This window comes from Rhodnius prolixus, unplaced genomic scaffold (assembly GCF_049639745.1).
Source record: "Rhodnius prolixus isolate KJV_2025 unplaced genomic scaffold, Rpr scaffold_1, whole genome shotgun sequence".
Taxonomy (NCBI): Eukaryota; Metazoa; Arthropoda; class Insecta; order Hemiptera; family Reduviidae; genus Rhodnius; species Rhodnius prolixus.
In genome coordinates, this window is record NW_027411581.1 from 32,198,724 (window position 1) to 32,212,160 (window position 13,437).

Consider the following 13,437-nt stretch of genomic DNA (forward strand, 5'->3'; position numbering starts at 1 on the left):
AAAAGGGATTCATCAAGGTTCGTGGGCCCGCCTCCACGGACGCTCAAATGGACCCGGTTACTGTCCGGGTGGACCATCAAACCTTGATATAGTCAGGTGCCACGGAAGACAACGTTCCGGTACCAGGTACCGACCCGTGCCCCCGTGACCCCCTTCCTACCCCTAGGAACCTGTCTGAGACAGTGTTCCCTAGCCGATTTCCTGAAGTAGGGGTATCCTCCAGGTGGAGCTCTCGGGTGAAGCCGAGGCCAAAGACATGTGTTGGGATAAGAAGCCCGCAGGTCAACGTCTCCCTCAATGCCCAGGATCCTCTTTTCCACCCTAGCCCCAAAGCCTCGCCACGGCACGCGAGGGAGAGATATTTATACTCTGACTCTCGACGAGTGCGTGTCCTTGTTCGTGCAGTGTGTGTGATCGTCTGTATAGTGTGAGTGTGAAGGTGTGAGTGAGATGTGTGGTGGGGAGCTCGAGTTTGCCTGTGGGTTTGCTAAACCCAAGTAGCTGCACACATCAACTACCTCTGCAGGTCCTAGGTGTAGTGTGTGAGTGTTTGGGGTGTTAGTGTGAGTGTTGAAGTGTTGTTAGACTGGGATACCCGCAGGGACGCCAAGCTCCCTGAAGAAGTGGCTAGTCTACTCCCCCCTACGGGGTAAAATTATTATTAATAATAACTGAAAAAGTTTAGCCCGATATTAATAAAATTTGGCAGGATGGTGTTACTTTAATAAATTGGCGTCAATATTAGAAATAGCAGTGCAAAAACTCAATTCTGTTTTGAAGGCTGCACTCAACATATTTTAGGTCTGGTTATACTGAAAATGATTTAACTTGGCTGAAAATTGCTAATTAAAATTCTCGTCATCAAAATACTCACAGAGCCACATTAGTATAAAAATAGAGTTTCATTGCATGTGCAGTGAATCAAAGGAGTCTTCTACGGCATTTTGATGTGATTGTTTATTTTATTGTTGTTAAAAGAGAAGACATTTGTGCAGGACATTATAACGGTATGAATTAAATCTAAGCAATTATATTAAAGATACAGGCCAATACGTAACGGAGACACAACTGGGGAAGGACAAAAAATCAAAATATAATAATAAAAGAAAAAGCTCTAGAATGAGAGGTTAAGTAGCGTGGTGCGCAACCTTAAGATCGGTCTGCGGTCTGAGACAATCTGTTTCCCATAGCAGCAGCAAGAGATGGGGAAGGTAATAGCGATCAACAGAGAGAATGACAACAACAAAAAAAGCAGGAGGTTCTAATGAATTGAAAGCGAGCAACAGCCCTTTCAAAACTAAAAGAACAACTAATAAAGTGTGTCTTTCTTGCTTGGATATGAGACGACGGGTCTCCCCTTCTATTTGATTATTGTCTTTAGTCCCGCGGGCTTCTCTTCGGCCCCCTCATTGTCTAGCTGCTATTGTCCCCTGTAATTTGTCCACCCCATCTGTCCTTTTTGGTCTCACTCTAATGACATGACCAGTAAATTACATTTTGATATTCTTATAAAGACGCACCTTGTGGCCTGCAAACATTCTGAACCAGAAAAAAAGAAATATATAAGAGCGATGTAAAAAAACACTAAGACGACTGTCCTCCAAAGTCTACAATAATAACTATAAAAGATCAAAAAATGTAACTGAAATAGCAGACATGTCATTATCAATATTATAGCCGAGTGTTTTCTGTAATTGAGGATTGACTATCGCTTAGTCACTTAGTAATAATGTTATGAAGATGGATTTTAATGATTGCACGATGCTGTTCAACTTGTTGGCAATTTAACCACCAATGATAAAATTATCCTTATGCTTTGCCTTCTAAAGAGCGCCGAGTACAAGCTACCTCTCTTCTTAGAAATTAAAATAATTTTCGATTCAGAGAACATACTCCCTATATATGTAAATGTCATTAAATGAATACTTGAATACACCGTCATTACACAAATTAAATATACAATTGCACCTTAACTTTCTAACTCAGACTCCCAATTCCATTAACTATCTAATAATTACAGTTTACTCACTTATACGTGCCAAATTGGAAGTATTAAACGTCGCGCAGTTTGATTCCTTATTTTATTTATTTATTTTTTAGTTCTTTTATACTAACACACGAAAACACATGACAAACGCCCTCTAAAATTTGCATAATTTGGTAAAATTTTCTTCAAAGTCAAATTTGCTGTATTTTTTTTTTACTTAATTATTTATAATACCTGTGAAACTTAACTAAAAGAGTCCTCTTTATTAGTTATCATAAAAAAAAGTTTTATAAAAGTTTATCATAAAAAAGTTTGGCTTAAATTCCAGGATTACGTTATGGACACCTACATCAGTGATTAATCTGTGAAGTGACAGCCTGTAGGAAGAAGAATGAATGTAGGACATTAAGTGGCGTTCAAAGAGTGTCTTGCGAAAACCTGTCAAATGGTATCAGGACCGCACCCATTGGTTGTCTGAATTAAGTCTTACGATTAATTTTGGAGTCTGGCCATTAAGTGAAGAGGTGGTTCGCTTGACCAGCGATATGTGGAGCTTTCATGCATCCAGAACCCTATTAAGGTATTAATCAGTTGTGTGCAGCTGAGAAAGTAAAGATAGCAGGACGAAGGAATGGTGGACTTCAGAAGGAAAGGCCATGAGCAAAGGAAAAGAAAAACTTAATCTACCGTTGTTCACAAGCCATACGAATGATCGTAGGCCACCTAACAAGCCATTGTAGAGTATTGAAACTCACTCATTGCTTGGGCCTGAGAGAGGGTATCAGTGTAATTTCTGGTCAAAGATAGAAAAACCTGTGCTGTCAGTAATGTGCCAGCGCCCAGAGCTGACTGTTGTAGCTCAGGGTTCGACTCTTCCGAGAAGAGAAATCCTCTGCTTCATACGCTGGCCAGGAGCCCCTCATCACACTTCTAAATCTAGTTTAGATCAGGAAGGACCTGAGTAGTACCCTAATTAGTAGGTGTTTCTATAGGCCCTAGTTGTCGCTTTCTAGCCGGACGCTCGTAGAATCTAATCTAACTAAAAGGCAATAGCAATAATTAGCTAACGAATCATCTTCCACAAGAGCACATCATTTTGAGTGAAAACCATAGAATCGATTTTGACTGGTCCGATAAAGAATCTTCTTCTAAAGTCTTGTAGAGCATTACAGGAAGAAGGGTTTTGGACCTGTAAAACGTTTAGCCTCTGATGTACGTCTTACGTAAGTGAGCGTGTTTGGTTGTCCAACTCAGTGAGGACTGAATTGAAGCCCACACAAACACTGTCATTGACTTAGCAGGCACATAGGGCCTTCAATGCTTCTTGACTATCGTAGTGAATAACTATCCTTGAGTGAAGGGAATTCCTGTCGAATGTATGAGGCTGAATGTGCCACTCGAAGGTTGCTAAATACTTATCATTCCACTACTTCTTAGCTAAAGTATAAAGTACCAGTTCCAACACCTCACGTAGTGTTATATAAGTACGAATCATGAAGTTCAAGCGGACAAGTTGAACAACTTTACAAAGGAAATGCTTAGGGTATTCTTGATTAAATGTATAGTAGTATCGAAGTACCAACTTATTTTGGTAACACTTCGCTACTAATACAGCTAATTAAACTGTACAAGAACCCTATACTGACGTGCATTAATAAAGGTGTGTATAAAGCACATCAGTATACGAGTCAGTATACATCAGTATCAGCATCCCGTAACAAAAATACCAGTTTTCCCCATTAACAAATCCCCTAATTGCAAATTAATTAACAATAAAAGTTAATTATCATCAATTACAGTAGGTTTTAAGCTTGATTTGATATTCATTAATCCTACAAAACTTGTTTCTCCAAGTGCAAATTAATCCGCCTTAAATTCCCTTTGCACTATTTGTTTGATGCTCAACTAGCTATACAGTTTGGCTAATTGAATTTTGCCTATTGACTATGTAAATTTAACACTAAACGTTACAAAGTCTATTCTAGGTAGCAGACTCAATAGATATGTTAATATTGATTGGTAAATTAATAAAGTTTACTACCGAACAAGTTTTTAAACATTTTTTTTGAATTTGAAAAAGTTTATTTACAATTTAAAATAGATATAGAATATCTTTTTAAATTTTAAAAAAATAGTTTATTCCATTATAGAACTATGAGCATTTTTTCGAATTTACTGTACAACAAAAATTAGATTTTTATTTAAATAGATTGTGTGCGCGCTGAGCAGCTTAGGTTGTAGAGTCCGACGTGGTGAATGTTGCAAAATCCATTGCCATAGTTATTGGATTAAGAATTTTATACTTAATGTTTTTTAACATGAAATCTCTTGCCTCGAATCTTGATGATGCATTCCCAATGGTCACTACACTGATGTTCTTGGGTTCGACGTTCAGTAGCCTGTCTAACTATCTTCCAGTATCCAGTGACAATTTGGGATGAGTAACAGTGAGAGACTGAAAATTATTTATTGCGAATCAATTAAGAATTTTTTTATTTATTTATTTATTTATTTGCAACTGTACAAAGTATACATCTAGCAAATGTGTATTTACAGATAAACATTTGATTGTGTCACAGAGCTGGCTCAGTGCCACAACCAGGATGACAGGATGAGAGAAACCAGCCAGCACTGGTTATTGGGGTTTAAGAGGCAATGAGGTCACGTGGCCAACGCCGCTTTAGACGACGTGGAGGATTGTCAGGATGAGCCAGAGGATTTGGGTGATCAGAGAGTTTGCTGTGGAAATTTAGGAATCGGGTGTGAATTAACTCATTTACATACGGAATATTGAGATCATGATGGAGGGTGCGGTTTGAGACATAGAATGGTGCGTTAACGATTCGGCGGAGGACTTTAGACTGGAAAGATTGGATAGGTTGGATATTGGATGGTTTGGCGGAGCCCCAAAATTCTGCTACATAATCCAATGGTCACTGCACTGATGTTCTTGGATTCGATGTTCACTAACCTTTCTATCTTCCAGTATCCAGTGACAATTTGGGATGGGTAGAGATGAGTTTCAGTGAAAGACTGAAAATTATTTTTTCTTCAACCATGTCGGGAAGTTCTCATTACTCAATTAAAATCAGCTGTGTAATGCCCAACTTCCCACACTAGTGGGGGGAAATTCCCATTAGTGTCACTTTCCGCACAAGTGAGTGGAAAAACTTTATTGTGCTTCCTTGATATAAGAAGTTTTGTTATAACATAAATATTTTCTGTAAAACTCTAATAAGCTTATTTAAATTTATTTTATTTAAATAATTAAAAAACGAATATTAAAAAATAAAATAAAAATTGAAAGGAATATAGAAATAAAAATAATACTTTAATAAATAATTAGATATTTTTAATTATAACAGTTAAAAAGGTTATAGTGTTACCTTATAGAAATTTAAAATGGATTCTAGTGATGCCTGTTTAGAAAACACTCCTCCATCAATAAAAGAAACAGCAGAAAATGTAATAAGTAATGTAAATACGTAAGTAATGTAAATAATTTTAATATAACAATAAATGTTTACAATAAATAAATTACTTTTTGTAGACTGTAAAAATGAAATTTTTAATTTTTTTAGTTAATAAATGGTTGCAGAAAAAATATAATATTTAACTCTAGTGTAAAGTATTTTCCTCACACTCGGCAATTTGCACTTGCATCGCTTCGCTCGCTCGTGCGTGCAAACCCTGCCTCGCGTAGGAAAAGTACTACTTTCCACACTTGTTAAATAAATAACTATATTGCGAATCAATTAAGAAATTATCTATTTCAATATTCAATTCCCAAAATTTCTTATTTAACTGGTTCAATTAATAGTCTCTAGATCAGTCATCAACAATCAGTTCCTAACAATTTCATATCTTAGATCCAGTGGTCACACAATTTAGTTTCAAAAACTTTATCACCACAACACTAATAACTTTACTGTAGGGTTGAAAGACAAAAACATTTTTTTGGCGGAAGAAATGTGGCGAAAACAGATGGTCAAACGAAATTCAGAAAATGTTACGAAACAGTCAATTACTTAGTAGCCGAAATTGGGGCCCAGAAGTAGTTTATCGCTCTGAAATATCCCCCCAAAAAAATTATTAAGTTAAAAAACAAATGAATGCACAGTAATAATAATATTTAGATAAGTTTAATACTACAAAATGGAATAACAGAATTGCAGTATAACGTAGGTTATAAAAAGGGTTCTGTACACCGGAACTGTACTTAACAATACTGACAGCAGATGGTTCCCTCAACCATCCAAAACAACTACATACTTAAAAAAAACTTACTTCCAGAAACATGGAATAATAACAGTAAATTTCCCAAAATTAGAGAATAATTTTTATTGTGTATCACAGGATAAAGCAATTATCGCTTTTTATATTTAATGTGATCAATATATTTCCGTTTTTCACATTTTGTAAAAATAGCATACCTCTTCTACATAGTCTATAATTAGTATGTAATTGTAATTTCTCCTAATAATTGGTTCAACTTATTGAGTGTTCAATGGTTTTTTTTTATTTTACTGAATAACGAAAATTACATCTATTCGATAAATTACACGCATATGTTATGAATTCGAAACAATGGAGTCTTTAGTGGTTATTGTGTAAACGATTACAGACATTTACAACCAATTAAGGAACATAACCGTTCAAATTATCTTTCAGCAAAGTATAACTCCGATTACAATTCTTGTGTAGTGTTATTTAGCGTCGAGTTAGGTTAAATCACAGTTACAATGAAGTGCTGCCGCAAGGGTAAAAGGCGCCCAAAGACCAAAATGTCCTTCAGCCCCGCACAATGTTTGTTATTAAAAGAACTATTAAAAAACTTTTGTATATAAATAGACTAAATTTTGATATTATTCTCATCAAAAAATGTATTCAATATTTATTTTGTATATGAATAAATATATTAAAATAAGAGTCTACCCCCACCCAATAGAAATAATAATACATTTATATAGTTTAAATATTCTTTTTTTCAAAAACGGTATAAGGATTTTATTCCTAATTAAGAATTGCGGGGGCGTTCTGGCGTCAAGAAGTATTCCAATCTGACGGTTCTTCATTTTAAGGGAAACAGAAGTATTTCCCCTATTCCCTTCCTTCTTTCCAGAAAAGCTCGCACTTTTCGATCCTGCGGGAGAAGCTAATCTTACAGGATCTCGGAGGAACGTCAGGAACTTGTGAGTATTTTGATCTCAAGTTTCCCTGAGAGGTCGGGAAAATAGCAGGTGTTTGGGAGGAATAGATCATGAATTTTTAGAATGGCAATGTTAGGAGGCTGTGGCAGAACTCATCTGGAAGTAGTGAGGGATGCAATAGGTCTAATAAAAGTTGCAGTGCAGAATCCTTGTCTAAAAATTTAAAAAAAAAATTATAATAATTCCAGTTGTCCCCAATGTGTGTGTCTAGGTTTGGTTAGTGTCGTGAGAAGGTACCCTAATATCCCTTAGTTCAAGGGCATTGAAAACTGACTTTCTAAAGCTAGAGAATAAAAAAAAAAACTCATGAATAGAGAAAGAGCTATTGGCTAGTAGAGGTGGAGGGGCAAGCACTCAAGATGAAGAGGAAGTTCCGAACGCTCAAAAAGGGAAAACAACCATAATGAAGGAAATGTAGAGGAAATAAATTGCTATTTCATTTTGTTTTTAAAATTAGTATCACTGAGGATGGTGTAATGGTGTAAGTGTTGGTTAGGAGACAATCGGAGCGCACCACCTGTTATTACCATCATAGCCTGAAGAAGAGAACCCTTTGGCATGGAGACATTCTAGGTATGTGAGATTGTAGGATGACATAATGACCTCCTGGAATCCACGCTCCGTCATTACTTGTCCCAGGATGTATGTAAACTATTGTCAGTCTTTGATTCTCCTTCACTATTGTGTTCATTTATTAAAATGTGCCTAAGTGAAGGATAGTAAGGTTTTATAAATAGAACAGGCGCAAGGCCTACAAAAATCGATGAACATTTTAAATCTTTTTAGTACCTATCTGTTAATAATTAATTCAGGAAAGCAACAATAAAAAAAAAGAGAAATGAAAGTTATAACTAAAAAAGTTATGTGTCCAATAGACAGGTGACGTCTCTCTCATGCAACTAATCTTCAAATCATTTTGAAACCTCGATTTTCCAAAAAATATTTACATTTTTCCTTAGTGTGGGACTTTTTGTCTTTTAAATTTATTTATTTATTTATTTGAACTGTTTTGGACCCGTAAGGACGCAAGATGGCTATAATAAAATCAGGACGAATCGAGGAGTCGTTGAACTGTTCGGTGAACCTGATATAGTAGCCACTATAAAGTCTGGTAGACTACGATGGCTGGGACATTTGCACCGAATGGAGGAGACGAGAGGTTCCAGGAAAGCACTGTATGGACACCCTGGTGGAAAAAGGCCGGCGGGTAGGCCTCGACAAGGATGGTTGAACGACGTACAGGACGTTTTGGTAGCCCTTGGTCAGCAGAGATGGTGAACGGTCGGCAAGAGACAGATATAGGTGTAGTGGCTGAGGCTCGGGTCCTTCATGGACCGTTATAGCCCTTGAGTAACTAAGTAAGTAGGTATTTGAACTGTTTATCGATTTTTTCTTGTTTATTTTAGCAATTAAAGTTAATTGCTACTTTTTCATTACAAATAACACAGAGAACTTTGTTTTGAGTTGGTTTATCGTAAAAAAATGATAAACATCATTTTGATAAACAGACAACTTTGATAAACATTCATTTTTTTACGATAAACAAACTCAAAACAAAGTTCTCTGTGTTATTTGTAATGAAAAAGTAGCAATTAACTTAAGGTTTGAACCTTAAGTAGAAATGAGAAGATTTGTTTCCTGTAGGAGTGAGATCCAGAAAGTCAGGTTTTTAAAAATGTCCAGAAGTAGGTGCTGAAGTCGTTGCTACATCAGCGGATGATTTGGGCTAAAACATCCAAGAATCGATGCAAAATTTATGTTTTGAACGAACATTTAAAAGAAATCTGTGAGAAGTGTTACGCAGATAAATTGTGTTAAAGGTACGCATTAAAACTGTCCGGTAGGACAGTTGTATAAGGATTGATCGTCAAAAACTGCAGGAAAAAGCGTAAGCTTAAAAACACCCAACTTTGACATATTTATAAAAAATTTAAACATTTACATGATCTTTTAGTAATGAATTAGTCAAATTCAAATCAAACTTTATTTGTATAAAGATACAATGTATCTGTTACAAAGGAATTCCAAGGTAATGAATTAGTCTTTTAAGATACTTTTTAGCCTCACAAGTAAGCGGGCTTCAAATTTTAAAATCTTGGTGTTAACAATGTCGCATTCTTCTACAATTGTTATAATAAATTTACTATTAATTTAAAAGTGTTTCTTGATTGAAGATCCTATTAAATGTGGGCCTAAGTTGAAATTTTATACCTGCTTAGGCGCTACTAACAGACGGACAATAAGGCTGACCAAAAATGCTGTTGAACACAATAAATTTTTGAAGTTTTAGCGATTTTTTTTAGAAAACCGTAAAATTTAATTTTAATTAAAAAATCTAATTTTTATTATAAATTTTGAGTTACAAGAAAATTTAAGTCCATAATTGCGGATGGAGAATGTCTTGTGAGTGTGTTAAAGTTGGTAGAATTTCATTCTATCTAGAAGGCCATGTTATTCGAAAAGTATTCATTCATAAAAAGTTTCTAGAGAACAGATGAATGAGTAGACGATAGTAAATAGCTTCAACTGCGGTTAAAATGACCAACAATTGTGTTTAATGCGTTACAGCGCACAAGTTTTTCAAGTTAAAGAATCTTCAGCCTTAATGATAGATACTTTCAAGTCCCATACACTGACCATTACCATTAAACCGCAAATTCTTAAGACTTGCTGCCGAGGTTACCCATTCAGTTAATCATCTTTCCAGTGCTAGCAATCAAGTAAACAGTTGTAACTTGATTTTTTTAAATTATTGAACATTCCGTTTAAACCAATGGTAAATTGCTGTAAAGGAAGATGTATCCAATTAGATTATGGATGTAAAGATATATTTCCTTTTGGTTCGTAATTTTTAATGAGTTTTTCAAAGTATAGGCATTAGAATTGAATCAGGGCCGTTTGTATTATTCGTAGAGCGTTTTACTGAATGCTAGAATACTAGTTTTCCGCTCGGTGTTGAATTTAAAATTGGTGGTTACATTTAGCTAGTGGAAATACTAATTTCAAAAAAATTGTTTAAAAAAATACTATATTGTGGAAATTCCTTAATTTTTTGTATTTTATTTTTAATTTAAGGTGCGTCAATATCTGCTGTCATTAGCAGCAGCATGCTCTGCCAGCCTCCGATATTGTTCTTTCGCTACAAATAACATCACCGGACAGTGAGCTGTCCTTCTCCTCCTCAGTAGAGAAAATCTAAGGGCTAGCAACTGGATTTGAACCTGTGAACCCCGAGTTGGGATCCAGTATTCGCTAACCACTCAGCTAATCTTTTCCCTGTTAATACGTGTAAGATGTTGAGGATCATTTGAAAGAAGAACATTTAAAGAACAGGGTTTAGATTTATGGCTTCCATCAACAGTAAAAATTAATATGAAAAGATATTTAAAACAATGGCCGTGAACACCCACACATCTTAGTGCGATTTTCGAAATACGATTTATAAAGACGTTTTAGCTTATATCTCAACTGTACTACACTAATTTCCCCCCCAAAAAAACTTTTTCCAGAAACAATCGAAGAAGTAGTTTTTCTAAAAACATCCCAAAAATATGAAAAATCAAATCAGTAAAGTGATATTTTCGGTATTAGAACTATCTCGGCATTTCAGCAGCACATTCAACCCTGTTGGTAATATATGTATACATAAACGTAGAATGGTAAATTACAGTGAAATATCTTTTATTTGATATTGAATTGTCAATTTCTTTTATTTGAAAATATTAAAATCCTAAATGTTTGGTCTTCGAAGAAGTAGATTTTACCTAAGATTTCAGTCACTTCCTATCTCTATAAATGTAACAAACCTTTTTTTTTAATGTAAACTAAAAATTGCTGAGTCAGGGCGGAAGATGAGAGAAATGAGGCGCCAAATGCCCAGCTACCTGAACATTGCGGGGGTATCGGTTCACTTTATCTTTGTGGCTTGCCGCGCTAGTCCATTAAACATCAGACTACTTACTGCAAGTGTGTTAAAGTTTTAACGAGAGCTTTAAATGTTAGCCCATTGCTTTTAGACCAGTATAATTATCTTAAAGGTTAAAGCTGTGTTTAATGTTCAATTTAAAAGTATAGAATATAAGTAATAATGAAATGTTGAAAAATGAAACTAAAAGAATTAGCTAGATTTTTTTAAAAATTTACAAAATTATATTAACTGTTGAAAATATTGGTCTGCAAGTGTTGTACGAGACGTAAGATAAGTCGAAATCTCTAGACAAACCTGACTAATATACCTCATGATACGAGTAGATGAAAGTATGAAACTTGTCCGGGATTCAAGAAATATGCGTACTACGTAAGACAGACGAAATTACGCAAAAATTAAAATTAATTTTGGAGACAAAACAATAGTTATTTATTTAACAAGTGTGGAAAGTAGTACTTTTCCTCACGCGAGGCAGGGTTTGCACGCACGAGCGAGCGAAGCGAGGCGAGTGCAAGTGCAAATTGCCGAGTGTGAGGAAAATACTTGACACTCGAGTTAAATATTATATTTTTTCTGCAACCATTAGATTTATTAACTAAAAAAATTAAAAATTTCATTTTTACAGTCTACAAAAAGTAATTTATTTATTATAAACATTTATTGTTATATTACAATTATTTACATTACTTACGTATTCACATTACTTATTACATTTTCTGCTGTTTCTTTTATTGATGGAGGAGTGTTTTCTAAACAGGAATCACTAGAATCCATTTTAAATTTCTATAAGGTAACACTATAACCTTTTTAACTGTTATAATTAAAAATATCTAATTATTTATTAAAGTATTATTTTTATTTCTATATTCCTTTCAATTTTTATTTTATTGTTTAATATTCGTTTTTTAATTATTTAGTTACGTAAATAAGCTTATTAAAGTTTTACAGAAAATATTTATGTTAATAACAAAACTTCTTATATCAAGGAAGCACAATAAAGTTTTTCCACTCACTAGTGAGGAAAGTGACACTAATGGGAATTTTTCCCCACTAGTGTGGGAAGTTGGGCATTACACAGCTGATTTTAATTGAGTAATGAGAACTTCCCCACATGGTTGCAGAAAAAGCAAATTTTATGTAGGCAAAAAACTGTTCGAAATTACTCACCATAGGCTTGATTTAGACACTTCGGGGCTAAACTATTTGGAGTGAGACGTAACCTTACTATTTTCGAAGACATTAATATAAAGAAGAGTGTTAACATAATGTATAGGTTTTGATAGTTAAAGTGGAAAAACCTTAAAAAGTTTGCTTTCTCGAATTTAGTAAAACGATTTTTGAAAATTATGAGAGATTATTGGTACTCTAGATAGTAGAATAGCATCTTTCCGAGATTTAAACTAACTATAAAATTTGAAAAGCCTTCAAGTAATCACAAAAAGCATTCCCCTAATGCTCTAAACAATACCTCAAAACGAGCAATTTGAAGTTTAAGCAAATAAATGTCACGAACTGATGTTGGATTTCTCTTTCACAATGTGGCTTACTCCAGTATTTTGTAAATTCTGATCCATCTTCAGGTATGTCTGGAAGAACTCCATTACTGTTTAAGCTTCTGCAGTGACCGTATTAAGGTAGCTAATGAATATTAGGCTGAACAGAACGGTGGGTAAATTGTAAGAATTCTTTTAGAACCTTATTTTCCTCTTATTTACCTAATGATCATTCATTTTCAATTCTGAAATGAAATTTTGACATCTGTTTTTGAACTCTCTGCCCACTGGAAAATTTTTCACTTCAAATAAATCTTTACCCTTGACCCGAAACTTTCAGTAGTGACCAGAATTAATCATTTTCGATTTTTTTGTTTTCTGTTCAATTTGGGAGCGAGTGCTGGTGCCAATAAAACGGCACCATAATGTTAGATATTCATGGTAAGGTGGTTCCCGCTTAAATTCACTTAATTCTTCCTGAGACACGAAGCAGTATCGAGCACTATCACCATGATGTGCGAGCACTTTTCGTTCTTGGAAATCTGGGCTAGTATAGTCCCCATTTTCAGCTTGAATCGCAAAGTATATTCAGCGACAATTGGTTGACTATTCGGGTTATAAAGAACTGCTTAGCAAAGATATTTTATGTGGATAAGCTGTAGCCGGCTTGAATATTAAATTTTATTTTAGTAAATCCGAATACTGGATTTACCAGTGCCATGGTCATGAGGAAGTGTTACAAAATGTATTTTTTTAGCGTGGGAGTCCCAATAAAATATTCGTTTAGCTTTAGTTTTCAATTAAAGCGAAGATCACTAT

The 13,437-nt window shown here is 34.8% G+C and overlaps 1 long non-coding RNA gene across 6 annotated transcripts in view; it reads right to left on the reverse strand.

Moving 5' to 3' along the window:
* Positions 1–4,118: 4,118 nt before the first annotated feature.
* LOC141458957 (uncharacterized) overlaps positions 4,119–13,437 on the reverse strand; it is a 79,040-nt gene continuing 69,721 nt past the window's right edge. For 2 of the 6 annotated variants that reach the window (XR_012461306.1, XR_012461303.1), the window contains one exon: positions 4,119–4,442. This is a non-coding gene — a long non-coding RNA (uncharacterized lncRNA). The remainder of the gene's footprint in view (positions 4,443–13,437) is intronic. The other 4 variants (XR_012461299.1, XR_012461305.1, XR_012461289.1 and 1 more) reach the window with 2 other exon arrangements.